Raw genomic sequence first — 16,909 nt, forward strand, 5'->3', positions numbered from 1 at the left:
GAGGGAAGGGGAGAAGCGGCACCCGCGCCATGGCCACTCGGAATCTCCCCCCCACCAAGGTTTGAGAGCCTGGGAGGGAGGGGGCAGACTCCGAATGTCCGCGGCACGGGCGCCGCTTCCCCCCTCCTTCCCAGGCTCTCAAGTCCGCTCAGGATCTCCCCCTCCCTCCCAGGTTTGAGAGCCTGGGAGGGAGGGCGAGTAGCCGCGCACGAATCAGCTGTTTCGCGCACCCTGGCAGCAGCAGCGGAGGTGAGCTAGGGCGGGGCACATTTTTAGGGGCGGCATTCTGGCGCCGGCCATGCCGCCCCTAAAAATGTGCCGCCCCAAGCACCAGCTTGTTTTGCTGGTGCCTAGAGCCGGCCCTGGAGACAACCTGTGCCTGCTGACAGGGGAGACAGAGAGAGGGCAGCCAGCTTCAGCAGTGTTACTGAACATGCTCAGTCCACGCGGGAGAGGAGGGTGTCCCCACATGCCCCCCCTCACATGTTGCCTCTGAAGTCTTACTGAATCTTGATCATCATGTTTTTGGGTGATTTTACCCTAAAAAATGAGGTTGGCAAGGCAACTGACATCAAGGGTTGGTTTTAACTGAAACCTTTTCATAAAGCCCATGAGATAGTTCATAAGAATAGTACATGACCTTTAGTCCCTATCAAACTGTCATATTCAGATTAATGGAGGTTAATGGCTATGGAGTTTTTATATTTTCCTAATCAATCCAGTGTCTATATTTTTATTTTCAGTTTCTGATCACTTATTTGCATTATGGTAGTACCTGCAGTCCTCAACTGGGATCAGAATCCCACTATGCTAGGCACTTTACAAACACCTAATAATGAACAGTCCACATCAATAGTCATTTTAAACCTAAGATTTTAGGTGAGAGTCAGGAAAGTGCTGGTTCTATGCTTTCATTTTTGAAGGGAAAAATATTCTTTCCCTTATTCTTTAAAGGGGAATAAAACCCAACTTTTTCCCCCATAGACTGAAATATATCTCCCAGGCAGCACCAAAAAGGGGAAGGGGGGAGGGGAGGAATTGGTATTCTGTACCACCCAGTGCCTGCCCACTTCTATGCTTGATTACCACAATAAATCAGAAAACCTGTGTGTTACAAGCTTTCCTTCCATTACAGCTGTTGCTCTGGTTAACATCTTCTGAATCATCCAATTCATCAGGATCACATGCATAGGGTTTTAATCCTTTGATTTTTTTAAGTTACTTTGTTCTGAATTTTTCGCTTCATCCCCTCACTGACAGAGGAACTGGATAAAGATAAATAATTCAGAGAATCATTGTTTTTCTTCTCTGCTTTTTATTTTGGAGAGGGAATAGGGTAGTTCTCCATTTCACAGGTCTTTAATAGCATCACTCAACGCTGACGTTGCAGCATGAAATTCAAAGAGAGTGTAAACCAGTGCTGAACTTCTGAAATACAGTTAGCCCTATTGTGTTCTCAAAGTCATTAAAATGGTATCTTTGACAAATGTTTATTAAATAGATCAACCGCCTGGTTGTTATTGCAGGGTCCTCCATCACTGCTATGCCTTTCAGTGCTAATTTCTGTACAAAGAGCAAAACTGGGAATTGAGTTACAACTGAAGTGTAATTACTACATAAATTATACTGAGTGTCAAGGGTGGGAAAGGGAACTGGGGGCCTGAATAGGTTCAGGGGATTGCTAATGGACTATACAGTCATTCACCTGTTCAAATCCAACCCAGGCTTAGGTACAAGCACTGAGAGAATATGAGGGGGATATGTTGCCCCACAACTCTGCGCTGCTCTCTCAATGTGGCTGTAGGATAAATGCACTCCCAAGGCCTGGTCCCTTTATTTTTCGTTGCTACTTCACTGAGCCCAGGTCAGTAGCAACTGAAAGGGGTTAGTATTTGATGACTGTGCAGTGGCATGTGTGCAGTGAATTTGCCAGTCTCGGTCAAGTTCCCAAAGTCCAAATTACTTAGGGAAAAAAAATTACAACACAAATCAACAACCTAGTTAGCTATCTCAGAAGCAAAGCCAAGAACTGAGTGGGCCATGAAAACCTAGCTCCTAAGTCAGGGTTGAAGCAACACGGAGGATAACATACATTGCACTGTCTGCGCATTGTGAACTGAGATTTATATTTAATAATTTAAATGTATGTTGTAAGCCCTTCTGGGCAGGGAATTTCATAGTATATTTGTACAATATTTAGCACATTGGAATCCTACTCCTGGTTGGGGCCTCTAAACACCACTATAATACAATTAAAAAAATAATAATTAACAAGACAATTTCAGTCTCCAATGATTTCAGTCCAACCCCTTTTTATGAGCACTAAATTCACAGAAAAATAAAAATGATAAAAAAATACCTAGGAATGATAACCAAACCCCAAAAGTCTCCAAGGTTCTGATGTTTATCTGAAATTCTGTTCTGAAAGTCATGCCGGACATAAGGCTCTACGGAGATTTCAGGAATTTTGTTTTTTTCAAGATCAGAATAGTCTTTAGAACAGAAGGTTTTTGAATAAATCTAGATTGCTTATAAAACCATTAAAGAGCTTTGACACAGAAGGGACACCCCCTCCCCCCCTTCAATATTTTAAATATCTAAAGTTGTGTAACTTTTGCTATCCATCATTGTAACACCCTGTAAGTGTGAAAATACCACCCTGCTTTGGTCCTTCTCCCCACCCCCACCCCATAATGGCAAGACTTTATGGATTTCCAAGGAAGTAGTTTATTGACCAGTATAATAGATTCAAAAATTGAATCTGAGGTTACCAAATGAAAAAGTCTGTCTAGCCATATTATTTCAGAGGGATTAACAGAAACACTTGAATTTTGTGCCTAAAAATATGATTTAGCATTTTGTTTCAAATCAATTTCCCAATGACTATAAGGAATACTTGGATCCGAAAAGAAGAAACTATGGTAACAAAAAAAAGTACAACTTCTGGCCTTCTTCTCCAAAAAAAAATTAAGAAAAGAGAAACCACACACAAAGCTTCCTTGAAAAATCTGTTTGGTATTTGCTACAGAAAGATTTAAAGAGCTGTTTTCAATTGGATTTATCTGACGTACTGTGAAGGCATATAAAATACTTGGTATTAAAGGCTTTGAGCTCTTGCCCTGCATTGGCATACTTGCCTAGCATAAATCTCACTATTAATGGAAAACTCTCAAATAATAAGCTTGAACAGAAAGAATTTCATGAAGATCCAAGATTCATCAAGAATCAAACAATGCAGTTTTAGATTATTCCCTATGTATTAGGGCCCTACAAGCAAAGACATCTGAAGCATCAAGAATAAGTATAGGACCCAATCCGGCAAGATGTTGAAGTCAACGAGGCGCAGCTCATTAGAGAAATTCAGCACTTTGCAGGATTAGGCCTGCATTCAGAGTAAATGCTGAGTGAACAATTTTCTTGAACAGATAAAACCTGTCAGAGATCATTGTATAGAGATCATTTTCATTAGTAAGATAAGTGAAATAGTGAATAAAAACATGAACAGAATCACTTATCCCCACAGTATTTGGCATTTATAGATAACCTTTCAATGAGGATTGACAAGTATTTTACAAACATTGGTTTCTTAAGCCTCATGATGTGCCTATGACTTGGGTAGCATTATGCCCATTTGTAAGATGAGTAATTGAAAAATTAATACACCTCTACCCCGATATAACGTGACCCGATAGAACACAAATTCAGATATAACGCGTTAAAGCAGTGCTCCGGGGGGATGGGGCTGCGCACTCTGGTGTATCAAAGCAAGTTCGATATAACACGGTTTCACCTATAACGCGGTAAGATTTTTTTGCCTCCCAAGGACAGAGTTATATCGAGGTAGAGGTGTATCAACATTTTCAAAACAGGTGCCTTCAAAAAGTTAGACATCTAAATAAATGGTGTGAATGCCAAAGGTTCTAAGCATCCACAACTCCCAGAGACTCTAAGTACTAATAACAAGAGTAGTCCCATTAAAACAACTGAAACTACATGTGTTATTAAGCACTACAGCCAATAGCAACAGAGGGTCCTGTGGCACCTTTAAGACTAACAGAAGTATTGGGAGCATAAGCTTTCGTGGGTAAGAACCTCACTTCTTCAGATGCAGACGTGCATCTGAAGAAGTGAGGTTCTTACCCACGAAAGCTTATGCTCCCAATACTTCTGTTAGTCTTAAAGGTGCCACAGGACCCTCTGTTGCTTTTTACAGATTCAGACTAACGCGGCTACCCCTCTGATACTTTACAGCCAATAGTGTTTGTAGTATCAGACTGTAAGGTGTCTAACTTTGAAAAGTGAGTCAGTGGCAAACTGAAGAACAGAACCCAAAAGTCCCTTGCTCTGACTACTAGAAAGTGTTAGAACAAAATTAACTCAAAGTCAGAACAAATGAAAATCTTAAATGAAAGACTTAAAAAAAAATTACTATTTCATGCAGGGCCAGGAAAACTTCCACCACCTTGGTCTTCATTAGTGAGAAGGGACAGATCCTCAGCTGGTGGAGTCAGAGCTAGGCCATTTTACATCAGCTAGAATCTGGCCCAAAATGTACACATTACAGGTGGGTGGATGGATGGATAGAGAGAGACTCAAAGGTAACAAATGTCCTTCTGAAGCAGCATTTATCAGATGCTGATCAAGTAGGTTAACATTTCACATAAGAAAGACTGCAAAGAAATTAAGAGTTGGGCAACTGAAGTGGCATTGCTCAGAAAACAGGACACTGTCCATTAGAATTGCTAATTGAAAAAATACCCAAACAGCAACACATCCCTGAATACTGGGTTTTAAATATAGGATTTGGACAAGGTAAAGGTCACTATTATTCTCCACTAAACAGGAAAGACTTTTTACTTAAGTCTATATTTAGACTTCAAGGGAAAGTTATGTTGTAACTTGAAGAAAACTGCCAAACTTTCAATATAATTTGGAGAATAGCACAATCTTTATCCAGGTCTGGTCTGAACACATGTTAGGATTTTAACAAGTGCTTAGCATTGGAAAAGTTATCAGTCACAGCAAACTTTTAGTACCATTGGAACAGATGTTTCAAAATATGTAAGGAAACAGATCATTGTAAAAGAGACATCAAAAGTTTTACCTTGAAGCTCTCAATGGTGTCCAAGTATAACAGGGATAAGTATATGGAGGCTCTGCTGCCTATCTCCATAACACCAACTCTGTGGGACCGTTTATTTTGCAGTCTTCCATTAAAGTCATAGGGTCCTTAAATCCTCAGTGGACAATGGTCCTCATCACATAATCATCAGAACTTTGTACACTTGGCAATGTTTGTTCCAAGGAAATAAAGGGCTGAGTTAGCTCAGAGATTGAATTTCCTTTTACTTCTCCAGAATAAAGTCTTTCCAGCTCAGGGTTAAGCTTGTTGGCAATGCATGGGGAAAACGGATTGCTGTCATCTGCACTGTATGTGGCTTGTGAACAAAAGACTTCAGTTTCTAGGGCTCCTGCGGCTATTTAAACAGTCACTCCCTAAATGAAAATTGCCTAAAATCAGACCTTCAGATAGGAACCTCTTCAACACTGGGGCTGAGAAGTTTGGATTTAAATCCCCATATCGAAAGACGCTGCCTTTGATAAGAAACCAGAAAAACAGAGCCAAATCCAGAAAGAACCCAATTCTAGAACCAGATATGACGTGCCCAAACCTCATGACAAGTTCTCACAAGTTTTCATCACCATTCAAGATGAAGGAAATATCACAAAAATGATTTTGTCCTTGTCCTGCCATCTTGGGCCAAAATTTTGTGAGAACTAAAGTTAAGTTTTCACCATCAAATAATTCCAATCCTAGCCCAGATTCGGCCTGAACACCCAAATCTTAACTCAATATAGATCTGAACACCACCTCCTTCTCCTATTTCTGCACACTTGAGGACCCTTTGCATGGGATATCAGTAGGATTTGAACCTGGGCCTTTCAGCACTCAAACACAGAACTCCCACCCTTTAGGCTATAGTAGTATCTTAATTACTTGGTAGCAGTAGTAGGAAGTTATCCTCTAGCTTAACATTCTTTTTTATTGTTAATCATTATTATTATAGACTCTTCATAAACAACTGATTCTCCCCAAAACACTTTAACAGAGGGTACCAATAGTTATAAATATTACCATCCAAAAGTCCCCAGCTCCATTTCCAAAGACAGTTTCAATTTTCCAGACAGACAATCAGACAAGTATCACCTGTGGGGTCCTGGAGTCACCTCTCCAGCCAACATAAGAATAGCTCTGATGGTATCTAAGGGAAGCTGCATGCATCTGATCTTGATCTGCCCAAAGACAGTCACTGTGTTTGAGGTTTCAGAAGCAGCATGCAAAAAACATAGTGCATATTGCAGTTTGGTGGGATTAAATAGAAAATATCCTTCATAAGCAGCCCTGTCTCCCTCGTCAAAGAAAAAAATTAACTCATGTTTCACCTGACATACACGTTTTCCCCATTTCCAGAGAGTAAATTGAGTCACAAAGAGGTATAGCAATTTCCCCAAGGTCATGCAGCGAGAACCTGCATTTCTAGACTGTCAGAACTCTAATCACTAGATCATGCTGCATTTCTTCTCTTAATATGTCTTTTTACATTAAATGCAAAATAAAAGTCCTCCTCATCTGATTATGCTGTGGAAACAAGCAAATGTTACTCTGTGTAGGTTTGTTGGATCATGACTTGAAAACTGCAGCACTTAGAAATACTTGTCTTTTCTGTTTCCAGTTGTGTTTGGTTCCAGCTAGCTGTTAAACTCCATAGTTTAAGTACATTATTTGTTGGTGTGGGAGATACTGTTCTTACACAGCAATAGCCTGTGTAAGACTCCTGGCTGCCATCCCAATGACGAGGTGGACCCTCCTCTACTGGCTACGCCTAACACCTGTTAAGGGACACTGACCTCATAACTAGGGGTACATTGAGTCCTGGCTCCAACACTCTTTAAGCAAGGCAGTTCTCACTGTGGTGTGGGGAGTGCTATTAAATCCAACACATCACAATTTATCTGAAGAATACTCAAAATAAAGAGTCAAGAGTCATTGCGTAACTAAATTAATTGTGATTTGTCCAAGGACAAACCCTGGTTACCTTTTATTAATAATGGTTGATTTTTTTTGTACCATTGTAGTACTTTTGTCTGTTAAAAATACTCTCTTTTGTGTTCAAAATGAAATTACTAGATATCAATGAAAAGGAAAACTCATCAGGCACTGGACTGCTGAAATGTCAGCTGTTTCGGCTCTTATTCAAAACCATTTAGCAAAAATGAAAGGGATGCACATACATTTGCTGCCATAGAACCCATTTAATAGTCTCTCTTGATCACAGTCATGTCTAATTAGCTGGGATGACTGCCAATGAAGAGATTCAGTGCAATGCCTCTCAGTGGAGAAAGGTGATGGTTTGACAGAACTGCATGATCAGTGGCACTGTAAACTTCCCCCTCCCATCTTCCTGACATGCCCGAGTTCTATTTTGGAGGGACTACCTCTAGTGATAAGAGTAGTTCAGCCTCCATGGCCCATTGGCCTCTTTGAGTCTCCTTAGCCTCTCAGATGCGTCTGCCAACAGGAGGGCAGATTGTGGTAGTATCTTCCCTGCCGCCCTCCAAATGATCCCCATTTGTCCCCAGTAAAAGAATGTGGCGACCAACTCATTTCACATAATGCACAGAAAAGCCATTACATACTAATGATTTGTCATCAACAGCTTTGGACCTGGGGTCAAACCAGTGACTTTGGGGTGACATATGAGCTAGAACTAGACCATGGGGGAAAAATAACTCTAAAAAGCTTTACAAGAGTTCTATTTTGAAGTAAGTTCTTATGTATCAGACACTGTATTCTGCTGTTGAAAGGCATGCTGGCCTTGAGGCTCGCAATTATGTCCAAAATTAGCAAGTCAGCAGCACAGAGATCCAATCTCAGTTTTCATCGCACCATTCCCAAGCCAGGTATATAGTGCCAAAGCTTCAAAGTAACTATGTCTCAAGTTTATCAAACAAGCAGAAAGAAGTGACACACCAAAGGACCTATTCACTAAACAGTGGCTTATATGGATCAGCCAACCATATGAGGGTCTATTTTTCTTCTTTCTTAGGTGGCAGAAATGTTGCACTACAAAGTCTCTGAATACTAGTCATGTGCCATTTAGGTGGGATTCAGAATAGGATGGTATTTGAACTAGGAGAAACAGATACATAAACTCAGAACCGAAAAACTAAGACCTTCAGGGCAGGGACTATACCTCTCATTTGTGCTTTTTTCAGTTCAGACATCTTCCTACCTAATTCACATACATAAATGCCATTTGCACACATGAATATAAGATGTGGGGCATTCCAAACTGCTCATCCATAAATATTTGGTACGCTGTTTTGAGGCTGCTTTTGAAAATATGGGCCTGTAAATCTATGCTGTGGTTTGGAAACGTATTTAAAACACAGCATATAGATAGCATATAGCATGGTTTCACTTACCACATTAAAATTTAAATCAAACGTTAATCCTCCCCAGAGCCCCAAGCTAGGCTAGCTACCATAGCATCATGTTCAGAAAGAGTTAAAAACAGATATGCTAGAAGCCTACTTGGCAACCTGTTTGAGCATAGTTTGTGCTCCAGGACAGACAGGTTTTTAACAGAATTAAACATAGATCATGTCTCAAATAAGACAGAATGAGGGGCCAGGGTCCCAAGGAGGGGAACAGGCTAGCGAAACAGTATAGGGCAGAAGGAGGTCAAGAGGAGCCCCTCCCACCCCACTCCTACCCCCCTTGAACTCCTGTTTCCACGCCCCATTCTGGCCCTCACCTCCCTGCCAGCAAATCCTCCAGCCAGGACCTCTTCCTGTCTCCCCCACTGTAGCACCACATAGGCAGGGGGCCCGCTCAGGGGAGCATGAAGAGAAGTTAGTCTCCTTGTCCTCAGTGTTGGCACCGCAGCAGCCGCTGCCCCTGCTGGCCAGGAGGCCTCACTGCATGGGAGTCACTCCAGCCCTGCACAGGCTCACAGGGCAATCTCACAGAATATCCCAGGCAGCCAGTTGCATTTTCTTATTTTCCAAGGCTGTAACTGTATTTCCAGCTCTCGTGATTTTATCGCAGCTCTAGCGATACGGGAGTGTTTTACACCTGTCTTGTAATGACACGATGAGTAGGGTTGCCAATTTTCTGATCACACAAAACCCAACACCCTTGCCCCACCCTCTGTCCCCCCCTTCCCCGAGGCCCTGCCACTGCCCCGCCCCTTCTCTGAGGCCCCACCCTCACTCACTCCATCACTCATGCTCCACCACCCTCACTCACTTTCACTGGGCTGGGGTGCGGTCTCCAAGGTAGGGCCCGAAATGAGGAGGGTGGGGAGGGCTCCGGCTGGCGGTGCAGACTCTGGGATACGGCCAGTGATAATGGGTTTGGGGTGCAGGAGGGAGCTCTGGGCTGGGGCCAAGTGGTTTGGAATGCGAGAGTGGGTTCAGGACTGGGGCAGGGGCTTGGATGCGGGTGGGCAACCCTTACCTCATTGGGTAATTACAGAGAGGGAGGAAAGTATTTAGAGTCTTTGATCTCCAATCATCATAGGTGCTCGAACTAGGCATGCTGCCGCATCCCCTAGCTTGAAGTGGTTTCTATTATATACAGGCTTTACAGTTTGGTTCAATGGCTCTCAGAAGCCTCACTATAAAAATTGTTCCAGCACCTCTTCCAATCTTCACAGAAAATGACCACTTACTTTGAAATGCACAAGAATTAGCACTTTCCTGTTAAAAAGTTTTCTTCATTTGCATTACATAAGGCTTTTCTCTCATTTGAGGAGTATATAAAATGGAAATGTTTGCTATTACATTATAACAGGATACACGTGAGTGAAAAAGCATGCCACCCATCCGTTTGTTTTCATCAAATACATTCAACAATCACTTTGAACTATACTAATACACAAGCAAATTGGCCTAGCTTCAATCTGCGAGTGTGTCAGTTCTCAGCCAATGCCTAGGCTTTGGCCAGAGTTGGCACTTGGCTTACCAGTATCACACAGTTATATTTCCAGAACTTGGCAAAACTTTTCTTTTTCAGTTTACATTGTAAGAGTGATAAAAAAAAAAGTTATGATCAGACCCTGCTCTTAACTACCCAGCTGTAAATCTGGAACAGATTGATCAATTTCAAGAGATCAGGTGATCGATCAAGAGACTTCTGCCATTTGATGGCCAAAAAAAAAATCTTGTTTGAGTGTATAATTCTGCCAAATCCAAACCCTACCTTTGATTCAATCTTGAACCCTAAATTCTAGTCTAAATCTAATCCAGATCCAGCCTCCCTCAAGCTATCTTGCTTTCTAAATGCCAGTACGATAATGTGTGTAAAGAGCATTCAGATACTCAGGTATAGGGTGCTACATAAGTGCAAATCATCATCACTGGCTACATGCTCTATGTCAGGGGTAGGCAACCTATGACATGCATGCCGAAGGCGGCACGCGAGCGGATTTTCAGTGGCACTCACACTGCCTGGGTCCTGGCCACCGGTCCGGGGGGCCTCTGCATTTTAATTTAATTTTTAAATGAAGCTTCTTAAACATTTTAAAAACCTTATTTACTTTACATACAACAACAGTTTAGTTATATATTATAGACTTATAGAAAGAGACCTTCTAAAAACGTTAAAATGTATTACTGGCACGTGAAACCTTAAATGAGAGTGAATAAATGAAGACTCGGCACACCACTTCTGAAAGGTTGCCGACCCCTGCTCTATGTGGTACAATGCACAGAATGGAGACAGTACTTGCCCTGAGGTGTTAAAAGAGAAGAAGAGATATGACGTACATGGGGCCAGAGGAATAATCTAGAGTTACAGAAATATGTTTTTGATTGGTTGGTTCACTTCTTATTGACCCTGCTGAATAAGTGAGCCTTAAGGAAGGCTTTGAATGAGGGAAGGGAGTGGCTTGGAAAACTGGAATAAGAAGAGCTTTCCATGCCTGGAGAAAAGAACAGAGATGGGAGCGGAAGAAGGAGAGCAATGGAGCATTGAAGCTGGAGGAGTGGAGAAGGCAGAAGATGTGTGGGATACTGATGTAAGAAAAATCAAGAATTCAATGCATGCTAATGCTAATGATGCATTAAGAGTTATATAGGTTGGTCAGGAGGCCCTAACGGATTAGGGCTTTAGAAATAAAAGTTGAAGAAGTGGAAAGTATAAAACAATTAACATGTAAATTTCCATCAAAACCACATTTTTGAAAGAGCACAAAGATTAAAACCTTAGAACAGAGTTACATATACATTAATGACTACACATCTAAGGAATGTCTAACCTGTGGGCATTGTGTTCTAAGTACTAATTTTCTGGCTACTGCAGTTACATTAGTATTATGTTATAGAAGGACTTTCCTTCATAATTCAAGAATTTAAAAAACTGGTTGGTTTGTGGAGCTGGGACCTGTTCTTTCCGGTTGTTTCTATTTGAAGTAATTATTAACATAACCATTGTGAGGAAGAGAGAAACATAAGAATACTATGCACTGTAGTTAATATCAGTGCAGAAAAGCAGAGAAACAGATCGAGTCAACACTGTAGTCTGAATTTGTTTGTTTTTATCCATAATAATGATTAATATTATGGCTCCACCCTACATTGAGGGTAAAAAACACAATCCTCTCCCAAGAAGTGACTCAGCGTCTTCACTCCCAGCTATCTGTGAGATTCCTTGGAAAGAATTTGAGGTTCTTAATACTCAGATGTTTCATCCCAAAAAACTGTCAGACCTTTCAGAGCTGCAGAAGAGTAAGTGCTTTATCACTGTTCAACACCTGTCTTTGTGCCTCATAATTACCACTGCAATTCTGCAGTGGAGAAAACACCTCTTAGTTTCTGATTGTCCTTCTAATATTCTTAAACATCTTTACCAAGAACCAGATAGACAGAAAGTTCAGAACATTAAGAGACAAATAAGTGAACCATGGGTTTGAGCCAAAAAGTGCATTAAAGTCAGAGGGAAGACTCCCATTGACTTAAGCAGGCTTTGGATTGGGCCTCTCTCTTTCCTGGTGGTTGATTTTCCACTAATCATATAGCTTTTAATCACTTGCATGGGACAACTCTGGAATGCGTGGAATTAAGCCCCATATTGTATCATCACATTTTCTCTCCCTCACAGAAATGACTTTAATATACAAATTGGAACTTCCGCAGTATGTATGTATGTATGAAGGGGTTGACTCACCGCTGCCACCTTCTTGTAGCTAGGTGTGGTGTAGCAGCTTTCTCCCTGCTGGGTGTCTCCTGCTGACAGCTGCTCCACCTTTGCAGTGACCTGCCTCTTCCTCCGACTCAGCTTCCAGCCAGGTCACTTGAAAGTCTCTCCCCTTCCAGGGCCGTCTGCGAACAAAAGACAAAGGGAATTAATTCAAATAAACGGAGTCAATAAGAAATAGAGGGAAATGATTCCCTCTCAAGGCGCATCAACATGTGGTCCTTCCTTCCCTCAAGGCAGTGGTCATCTGGGAAGCTCCTGCCTTCAGTCAGCCCTTTCCTCAGGAGCTGAGGACTGAAGGTCTGTTTTCTTCCCTGGTCTGCCAACAAGTGAGTTGCTCTGCTACCCTTTTAAGCTCCCCCTATAGCTTCTGCATTCCATGAAGGTGTGGCAGGGTAGAGCTGCCTGCACCCAGAACAGATCCTTAACCTCTTGTTGTCCAATGTGGAGTTTGTATATCCCCATAACTGTACCTTACACAACAAGAAAGGGATACTCGGTGTTCTTTTCCTCTATCTTTTAAAGGTTCTGCATCTATAGCCACTTATTAAATACAATGTTCATATCCACAACTGGTTCCTCATTAACAGAAGTTCTGTACTTTGAAATGAAGAAAGGCTGTTGTCCTCTCTGTTCAAACTTAAGTGGCTTCATAAAGCAATTCTAATTTTCTGTTGAGCTTTCTAGTAGGGCAGTGAAGAGTCAGAGAGTCAGAGAGTTATATACATTGTAGTCACATTTCTCTTGATCCACTCAGCTACAAAGCTCTGTGAAGCAAAGATCACCTAAAATGACCCACAGATGAATGTGGGTTTTGTTTGTTTGTTTGCTGAAAGAGAAAAATAGAAAGACTATGAGACCAATTCTACTCTCACTTATACCAGTGTAGATCAGGAGTAACTCCACTGAAGTAAATGGTGTTATACATGTGTAAAACTGGTGTTCTGGAGAGGAGAGGAGAGTCAGCCCCCCTATCTTGGTTATTTGGGGCTAACTGAGGTGCACATTAATGCCTGATTGCACATGAAGTTGCCATCTGCCACATGTTGTATACCAATATTAAGCCATATAGTTTCTGAAAAGCAAAAGCACTTGCTAGCATAGGTTTTAGCCAAAGGATTTCAGATAACTACACTTGATAAAGGACTGACTCTTCAACAATAATCAGCAAATCCACATTTGTAGAATTGTTAGCCCTTTCATATAAGATTTGGCTGCATAGGTAACGCTATTCATTAAGTTGGGCTAGTCGTGGCTAGCCCAAACCTAAAGCAACTTCTATCCAAATTAACATAAGTGGAGTCCTCAGACTGGATAGAATATTTACTTATGTTTTGAATAGGATTCTACAGATGGTACGAGGACTGTACAAGCACTATGGCGTTGATCAACAGTGGTTAGCACTGTTTGAAGTGTTGTCAGGTTAGTAGTAGTTGGCAATGCTAAAGAAATGTACAGAACTAAAAATTCTCTTTTAGGGGGGTCTCCTACCTTCCAGGAATTACATGCACTGTTTGGAACTCTGCCTGTGTAGTTATGAGTCATAATAAACCATGCAAGTACAAGGAGTCGTTATGGGTGTCTTCAAGTTACTGGCAGCCAGTCTGCTTGAATTTCTCCACTTTGCATGTACATTTCACATCTCCTCCAGTTCTTTGAATTTCTAAGAGTTCTTAGAGTTAAGACACTTGCCAGTGGAATATTATTATATTCTTCCTTATTTTACATTTTGAAGGAAAATAAGCTAATTAACAGCCCTCTTTCTGAGGTTGTTCAAGAAAGAAATGCCAGATTAGTCAGATGTCATGACATCTGCTTTTAAGGTAGATAGCATGAGTCAGGCAGCATACAGTGTTGTTGTAGCCAGCAGGCAGATCATTCCCACATCCAAAGAAGCTATTCCAGTCTCATGTGTAAATAATGGGCTAAATTAATCCCTTCTTTAACTCCAGTGAAGTGATCAGAGGTGGCTCTTTTCTTCCTTCCACACTACACTTTTAAAATGTAGAAATGTCTTTAGAGGGGGACACACTCCAAACAATCAAACTATCCAGAAATATTTAAAAAGAAAGGACAACTAAGATACATTTTGACAGGTTTCAGAGTAGCAGCCGTGTTAGACTGTATCCGCAAAAAGAACAGGAGTACTTGTGGCACCTTAGAGACTAACAAATTTATTAGAGCATATGCATCCGAAGAAGTGGGCTGTAGTCCACGAAAGCTTATGCTCTAATAAATTTGTTAGTCTCTAAGGTGCCACAAGTACTCCTGTTCTTTTTAAGATACATTTGATCAAGAGATGGCATGGCATGGCATGGCACCAGAATGAACATACAACTTGAGTCATTAGCACAGCTTATTCAACCTGAAAAATAAAATTCATTAATAAACTAAAAATCCGCTAAAAAAATACCTCCTCTTGAACGCCAGTGTTTTAAAGTGACAGTTACAGGTTGCTCTACTCACTACTGGGTGGCACCCCCTTCTAGTGATTAACTCCACCCAGTTCAGTTCCCCCTTTCTTCTCTTCCACTGTTGCAACTCTCCTCCTGCTCACAGAGTCACAGAATTGCGTCTTCAGTCCTCCAGTCAGGTCACACTGTGATTCCCCTTCTAGGGAAGTCTTTCAACATCTCTCTGCACCAGTAGTCCTCACGCCTGCTTCCTTGACTACATGACTCCCACAGTGACTCAGGCAGTCTCCCCATTCACTGTCCCAAGCAATGCCATTTTGCAGTGGATGATAGGGAAACCCAGGCCCACCCTTTACTCTGGGTTCCAGTCCAGGACCCTACAGTGAGCATTTAAGATCTGGTCTTTCACCAGTCTAACTGTTCTCTTCCCTAGACTACTTCCTACTATGCTTCCTTAAGCTTCTCCTTTATCAGCCTTCCTAGTCAGACCCCTCTCTCTTAGGCCTACTAAGTAAAACCTTCCTGATGGGTGGGTTCTTTCTCCCTTAGCCTGCAGCCTCTTTCCCTGAAGTTTCTCCCTGCCCACCCAGCTATTGTTGCCAGCCTCCTGGCTTTATAGAAACAAACCAGTTCCCTCATAGGTAAGCTTCCTTCTAATTAGTGCCCTCCACATAGCCTAAATCTCCACTGTTTGCAGCTTAATTGGCTGATTGGGCCCATCTAGCCTAATTCAACTCTTTCAAGGCCAGAATGGGGAGCACACCCCATCACAGTGACCACACAAAGCAATGTGATATTAACATTTCCGAATCTGGAAAAAGGAAGACTGAATAACATTGCTAACCTAGAATACCTCAACTCTCCTATTATATATGCAGTCACGATGTTAAGAGCACTCATTCCTATTACAACACCCACCACATCCATCATCCCATGCTGAATGAGTAAATATCAGTCCTATTGCCATGTCATCTTGTACCTAAGAAATAATTCACATTATATGCTTCATTGACATAAATGGGTTTTGAACAGAGAAGTATATGCGCTGCAAAGTTTAGTTATGGATTTCAAAAACTTCAAAGCTCAGAAGTGTTCAGATTAGTGGCAGGGTATGGGCTGGTTAATTTCACTTGCTTATGAAATCCCCAAATACATTATTTATTTTTACTTTAGAAAGAGAAAATATCAGCTCCAGTCATGCCCTTTATCCATCTGTGCTTTTGTCTTCTTGCAGTCAGACGTTGGCCACATTTTTGCAAACATCTTAATGACCATCTCTTCAAATTACAGAATACCATGTAGGCTGCAAGATTTCAAAACATAGTTGAGAATGAAGTTGTTTTAAGGCCAGCCAAGTTGTGATACTTTATTTAATCTTTCACAGTGGTGAGCTCATCTTCCATTACCAAACTAATACTATAATCAAGAAAAGTCCTTGTTCTAGGGAGGCTATGGCTATGCATTCCTTCCTGCTGCCTTAAGGCCCTGATCCTGTTGTCATTAAGATTTTCTCATTGAATTCAATGTGGCAGCATCCTGCCCTAAATTAGAATCTCTGCAATATTTAGAAAAAAAATAGCAAAAAGAAACAGCCACTTTCTATTTTATCTGAAAATTAGCTCCAGAACTAATGGAATGAGGAAGGAAATCAGGCTGGTTTGGTTGATAAAGGATCCCCAATAGCTCCAATTCAAATCTTAGCTCCAGTGCAAACTTCTAATGAGTTCATTCCTCTGATTTCCACTAAGGCCCACTTTGCACTAAACTCAGCAAATAATTCAGCAGAGCTGCCCCAAAACACAGAAGAGGATAATGAAGTTCAGGATTATTTTACTATCTTCCAGATTAAGGCTTTAATCTGGCAATCTATGAGGAATTTGCACTGCAGATCTTTCCACCTGATTTGTGGATGTAGTTTCTAGGTTTTCCCAAACAAACACCAATCAGCACAGAGAGAAATATGGTTGTAATTAACAGGCTCATTTTACTGTATATAAATCAGGAAAAGGGAGAAATTTTATTAAATGAAGACAGCATGGCTAATGTGATTAGGTCCTACGATGGTGTCATTTGAATATATATGTGGACAGAGTTGGCATCAGACTTTGTTGCAAGTTTTTGTTGTGTGGTATGTGGTTGCTGGTGAGTATTTGCTTCAGGTTGGGGGGCTGTCTGTAAGCGAGGACTGGTCTGTCTCCCAAGATCTGTGAAAGTGAGGGATCATCTTTCAGGA

At 41.4% G+C, this 16,909-nt stretch overlaps 1 long non-coding RNA gene across 1 annotated transcript in view; it reads right to left on the minus strand.

Moving 5' to 3' along the window:
* LOC135973445 (uncharacterized) overlaps positions 1 to 16,909 on the minus strand; it is a 62,217-nt gene that overhangs the window by 30,333 nt on the left and 14,975 nt on the right. The window contains exon 3 of the long non-coding RNA XR_010590283.1: positions 12,233 to 12,387. This is a non-coding gene — a long non-coding RNA (uncharacterized LOC135973445). The remainder of the gene's footprint in view (positions 1 to 12,232; positions 12,388 to 16,909) is intronic.

The sequence above is a fragment of the Chrysemys picta genome, chromosome 9, assembly GCF_011386835.1.
Source record: "Chrysemys picta bellii isolate R12L10 chromosome 9, ASM1138683v2, whole genome shotgun sequence".
Lineage (NCBI taxonomy): Eukaryota > Metazoa > Chordata > Testudines > Emydidae > Chrysemys > Chrysemys picta.